The following is a 6,867-nucleotide window of genomic DNA, read 5'->3' as shown; positions in this document are numbered from 1 at the left end:
TGAATGTGTAGATTTATGTCTTTCATCAAACTTGGAAAGTTTTCAGTTATTGTTTCTTCAAGTATTCTTTCTGCCCCTTTCTCTCTTTTCCTTCTGGTATTCTCATAATGCATATATTGATCTTTTTATAGTATCTGACAGGTTTCGTAGGTTCTGTTAATTTTTCTTCCTTTATTTTTTCCTATTCCTTCGACTGCATAATTTCAGTTGTCTTATCTTTAGGTTCATGAATTCTGTCTTCTGCGTGCTCAAGTTTTTTGTTGAACCCCTTTAGTAGTAGCAAAGTTTTTTTCTTAATTTATTTACCAACATCTCCTCATTTCTCCAGCCCTTGGCAACCACCATTCTACTCTCTTCTGTGAGTTTCACTTTTTAAGATTTCACATACAAGTGAGACAATGCAGTATTTGTCTTCTGTGTCTAGCTTATTTCATTTAGCATGGTGTCCTCCACGTTCATCTATGTTTTTGGAAATGACACGATTTTCTTGTTTTTTAAGGCTGAGTAATATTGCATTTTATATATACATACCATATTTTCTTTATCCATTAATCCATTGACAGACAGGTTGCTTCTGTATTTTGGCTATTATGAATAATGCTGCAGTGAGCATGGGAGTGCAGAAGTTCTTTGAGATGCTGATTTAATTTCCTATAAATATATACCCAGAAGTGGGATTGCTGGATGATATGCTAGTTCTTTTCTTCATTTACCTGAGGAGGTTCTATACTCTTTTCTGTGAAGTTTTCATTTCAATAATTATACATTTCATGTCCAGATTTTTCATTTGGTTCCTTTTTATATAATTTTAATTTTTTTTAATGTTTATTTTTGAGAGAAAGAGAGCGTGAGTGGGGGAGGGGCAGAAAGAGAGAGGCGGAGACAGAATCCGAAGCAGGCTCCAGGCTCTGAGCTGTCAGCACAGAGCCCGATGCAGGGCTCAAACTCACAAACCATGAGATCATGACCTGAGCCGAAGTTGGACACTTAACTGACTGAGCCACCCAGGCGCCCCTTTTTGGTTCCTTTTTATAATTTATCTTTATTGATATCCTCATTTTGTTCATATATCACTTTCCGTATTTCCTTTATTCTTTTTTCCATATTTCCATGTTATCCTTTGGCTCATTGAGTGCATATAAAGCAGTTATTTTAAAGTCATTGTGTAGTAAGTCCAATGTCTGGCTTTTCTTGGGGACTGTGTGAGTCAATTGATTTAGTTCCTTTTAATGACTCATATTTTTCTCATGTGTATACTTTGTGATTTGTTGAAAAGTGAACCTTTGAATATTATGGTATGGTAACTGGAAATCCGATTTTCCCTTTCCTGCAGGGTTTGCTGCAGTTTTTTTTCTTTTTTCTTTTCTTCTTTTCTGACCGTTAAAGGCTGTTGTGGTTCATTTGTCTACTGATGCCTCCTCACTGTTCCCTGCCCCCTGCCCAAGACTGTATTCCTTTTCGTATGTGGTCACTGAAGTCTCTATTCCTCAGCATGTGTTCAACTAGTGTTTTGACAGAGATCTCCTTGAACCCCAGGAGCTAAGCAAACACACATACATACACTCACACCTCTTGGTCTTGTTCTGTGGTCCTTCAGCATTACCCAGACTTCCACTGAGCCTAGGGACTGACCTGAGGTGAAAGCTGGAAGTCCTCTCAGTTCTTTTCTAAGCATGTATATGGCTTTCCAAATTCCTTTTTCATATACAAGTGCTTTTGAATGCCCTAATTTCCCAAAGAAACTCCTCAGCTTTTTCTCCCAGGCCTTAAGTGGTCTATTTTGTCCCAACCGTAATCTTTTGCCTTAGCTGTCTGCAGGTTGTTTGTCAGCCTTACCATGTTTTCAAGCAATGTATTCTGGCATTTCCAGCCTGACTGAGTTCTGAGTTAGGTGAAACAGAGATGACTGCCTTGCTTCAGTCCTTCAAATAGCCCTGAGGTAAGTTAGAATAAATGTACACAATGATTTGCAAATAACTGCCGTGTTCCTTTCAAAGGCAGGAACCAGGGCCCTACCCTGGCAACACAGGCATCTTTAAGATCATTGCTTAGCTGGGGAGAGGGTAGGGTGAAGGCTAGTAGAAATGCCACAAAGCTTTTCTATAGTTTTTTTTCTGTCTCATTTTTTTAATGTGGTAAAATATACGTAAGATAAAACCTACCATTTTAACTATTTTTAAGCACACACTTCAGTGGCGTTATGTGCATTCATCTTGTTGTGCAAACATCACCACTGTCCATTTCCAGAACCTTTTCATCATCCCAAACTGAGACTGTGTAGCCATAATACAATAATTCTCCCTTCCCACCTTCCCCCAGTCCCTACTAACCACCCTACACTTTCGAAGTTGTCTTTTTCTTGATTCAGCATTTGGTTGTTGCTATAAATCTTTGTTTTCCAGAGTTCTGACAAAGTTGGTTCTGACAGTTTCTGCTTGTATTTCAGTTTCTGTGGGTAGGGTAGGAGCTTGGAGCTCTCTACTCTGCCATTTTGCTGACATGATTCTCAACACTAAGGTTTTGTCCTGAGAAATTTGGAAGAGTACACTAGCCATTAACTGACATAGGAAAGACTGTGGGAGGATCTAATTTTGAAGGAGAATATCAAGGGCTCAGTTTGGGATAAATTAAATTTAAGACTCCTATTAGACATCAAGTGGAGAAGTCAAGTTAGGTAGGTAGAAGAGGGGTTCAAGATTCTAATCCCTGTGCAGTCAAGCACATAAGGGTCAGGAGGACTTTACTCATGTAAAGTCACTGGTGACGTTGGAAAGAGCAATTTTGATGGAGCTGGGGACAAAAGCTAGAGGAGGATGTGAGGAGAGAATTAGAGCTGAAAACACAGATAATTCAATAGATTGCTGTAAAGAGCAGCTGATATGATGCAGTTGCTGGAAAGGCAAATGGGGTCAAGAGTCTAGTTGTTTTCTAATTGAAGGAAATGAGATTCCTGATGTGATTGATCCAATGCAGAGGAGAAAGTTTATAGTGCAGAACAGAGGGGAATTGCTGGTGCACTGCTCTTGAATAGTGAGAGGAGATGGGGTTTGTGGAGGTGCTGGCTTCATCTGTTATAACAGAAGAGAAAAGATATGCAGGGACCGAAGTGGGCAGGTGGGTAGATACATCTGCCTCAATTTTCTATCTACAGTTGACATCTCTTCCCTGAGCCAAGGTCCACTGCCTTGAGACATCCCTGATGGAATTTCCTAGAAGTCCCTTAGCTTCAGGTTGCCGCAAACAAAGATCAGCTCCCTTCTGATTCATACTTCCTGCTGTGTTACTACCTGTCTGTGGCATCCCGATCCATGTTGAGAAGAGGAAAGGTCAGGTTTTGGGGTGGGGTGGAGACCTCAACAAAAAGGCAACCTCAGAGCTGAGGCTGGAATAAGGGAGTAGAATGAACTAGGCAGAACACCCTAAGATGGGGTGTGGGGTGACTAGATGGCAGGAAACTCAGAGCAGTCACCTGGAGGCTGTTACACACCCGAGTTACCCACAGTTTGTTACATCATTTAAAGGCTATTTTGAGTTTTTCTACGTTAGCGTTAGATTGTTGTCCCGCTGGAATAAGAACCCTGACAAGTCCTTTCACTGTGCCTTGCACAGGCTATTTGCTCCCTCCTCACGCAATGCACTCACCTCTGATGATTGACGAGACCCCTTCTCACTCCATCTCCAAGGTCACCTGGGATGCTTCCCTGACTTTCTTCCCCTTCACCCCCTCATCTGTATCTCCTTTATGGCTCCTAATTTTTGCTCCTCAAAAGTTTTGCTCTGAGAGTTGGATTCATCTTCATGGCCTTAGAAAAATACTTGGTGTGGAAGAGGCACCAACACGTTTGTTCATCAGCCGTATAGAAAACTCCCAGGCTGGCCCTAGGGCTCTGCCCACAGGTGCACAAGTGCTCATTAACTAAAATGCACGAGCAAATCCAGAAATAACATCCGTATTGCAGGTTGTTTTTGGATGAGGATGTTATTGTTGTGAAATGTTTGTATATCGGCCACTCTGGACCCAGAGGACAGTGCCCATCTCTGTTGTCATTTGTTCTGTCACTTCAAAGCGCAGGAAAACCATGGGTGGTGATTTTAGAATCTTATTCAGAACCCTCAGGGAATGAGTCATTTTGTACTGACGACTTTTCCGGATTGCCACAGTTCAAATAAATCAAGCAACAGGACATTGTTGTTGTTGTTGTTGTTGTTAATTTTAACCATTTTAGATGGTAAACTTCAGAAATGCATTATTGTACTTTTGTGAACGTGATCCTACCCACTCTTATTTCTTCAGAATCATTATCGTGAGCATAGTTATAATTTTCTGTCTCAGCTACGAGAATAGAGATCTTTGCTAAAGGAGTAAGAGGAGGGGTAGTTTGGGCTCAGTCTCTCCCTGCAGCAAACCTAGACTGGAGTCCAGAATCTAAGGTGGAGGCAGCTGACTGAGCTGCCCCAGAAATCAGAGGGCTAAGTGAGGGGAAAGAAGCAGGGCTTGACCCCAATGATAAGATCTGAGAATCTCCTTCTTTAGTTTGCGTTTGAACTACCTGAGGATCTTGTTAAAATGCAGATTCTGGTTCAGTAGATTGGGATTCAGTTGTAGCCTGGAATCTTAATTCTGCATTTTAAAAATGATTTCAGGTAATGCCAGTGCTGTTGGACCACAGACCACACTTTCCATATCAAGTCTTTATTTGACCTTCCAGAGATTTTCTTGTGACCTTTAGTTTTATTAGGTTTTGTTAGGAAGCTTATCTTTAGTGACTCCTGGCCTGGGGCATCATACAAGAAGCAGGTGGCCTCTGGTAGTAATAATACCTCTGTGTGCACAGTGCTTTAAGGTTTATAGGCTGGTCTCACGTTCCCTGTTCCTCTTCACATTATTACAGTAGTCCTGAGAGGTAAGTTAGCACCATTTTACCAATCAGGGGAACAATTTCTGACATCACACTGCTCAGTAATGGCCGAACCAGGCTCACGGTTTAGTGCTCTGTTCACTACTTGCTGCCTCCACCACATCTATGGTGCATGCCGTACATGGCCTTGTGGACTCCATACTGTGGGAACGTGATGGGGAAAACGTGCACACAAGACTGATCAACAGCTGTAGAACATGGGACTCATGCAGTCTCGGTTGGGACGCCCTGCCTGAGAATGACATTTCCTCTGCCCTCGAATCTCCACCTCCAGACGATGACCTTGCCTCATATTGTGTGGGCTAAATACTGGAACCACTGTGACGATCGTTAGCATGTGCTGAGATGCTTGCTGTCAGTGCTCCACTCACTGCCCCTCTAGGCCTTTCCATCTCAGGACAGGCTGGCCAACTCCATCTGCCAGCATTGTACCTCTCTGCCCAAGGGCTTTCTCTGCCTACAGGGGCCTGCTCTGCCCCATGTAGGCACTGAAGTGCTGGGAAATTTATGCCCCTCGGTCAACCAAGGATTGATAGGAACAGATGTAAAAATAAGCCAGTTCTCTCCTCTCTTAATTTGGGATAAGTCTGAGGCATTTTCCCCACATCAAGCCCCCATTACCTATAGTGGTAACTTGCTTGATAATGTTGCCTTTAGTTGCTGTCTTCTGCTCCCTGCCTCACTTCTCCACTCCTGTAAAATGTTTCCTGGGATTCCCCTCCTAAATGAATGATTGATACTTTTGTCTCAGGGCTCTGCTAGGGAGACCCCAGTGAAGACACTTCTCAGTTTCTCTCTCCTAGATCATTCCAACCGGCAAACATGCCTCAATATGACCCCCGAGGCCATGTTCTTCTGATTTCTGGCCAGTATGAAGTAACAGACTAGATTTTCTCTTCTGCCTGCAACAACAACAATCAAACAAAATATATGAAACAATGGTTTTCAAGACATTGGACATCAAGTATCAAAGCACAGTGATTCTTGAGAGATGGGAAACACAGGAGAGAATTTCCAAGCCCCAGCGCAAGGAGGGGAACCCAGGCAGAGCCTGATGGACTCCCTGAGTCGAGAAGACCAAACCAAGAGCCCAGAGAGATTGAGGTGGATCGAATGTGCAGGACAAAGTACTGGAAAGGCGAGAGCTTCACAGAGAGAGCACTCCTGAGATCTGCACAGGGACTCCGCAAGTATTCACTGGGGTACTGACAAGTAGGTGTGTATGAAGAAATAATCCAAGAGTAGGGAAAGAACCACCTGGAAGGATTAGAGGAAAACAGTAGCTGGCACTCACACAGAGCCAGGAATTATGTTGGTACCCCCCAGGCAACTGGAACACTTTGTATTTCACGGCGTTTTAGGTAGAGCACTCGGAAAAGCCTGGTGAGAAACAGCAAACCCTGCACTAAACGCTGCTCTCATCCTGCCCCACACATTTTAAAAGAAATACCCCAAAGGATGAAACTGTTTCCAACTAATATAACTACATCCCAGAACAAAGTTCAAGGAATAGAACTGCAAATGAAGGAATAGAAATGCAGAAATATCCAGCACTCTACAAGGTAACACTTGTTACTACCAGCATCAAGTAAAAATGATCAAAAATTCAAAGAAGCAGAAAAATACAACCTACAATGAGAAAAATCAAGCGATCAAAACAGACCAGGATCAGCACAGATATAAAAATTAGCAGGCAAGGACATTAAGAAAGTTATTGTAACTGCATATATGTGTTCAGATGTTAAATGGAGACATAGAAGATACAAAGAAATCCAAATCAAACTTCTAGAGATGAATATTACAATATCTGATCTATATCATCATATATATCACTATTTATATAGTGAATGGGATTAACAGCAGACTAGGCATTTCAGAAGAAATACAGTGTACTTAATGACAATAAGAGAAATAATCTAAAATAAAACAGAGTAAGAAGAAACACTTT

The sequence above is a fragment of the Panthera leo genome, chromosome D1, assembly GCF_018350215.1.
Source record: "Panthera leo isolate Ple1 chromosome D1, P.leo_Ple1_pat1.1, whole genome shotgun sequence".
Lineage (NCBI taxonomy): Eukaryota > Metazoa > Chordata > Mammalia > Carnivora > Felidae > Panthera > Panthera leo.
This window is presented reverse-complemented; position numbering follows the sequence as displayed.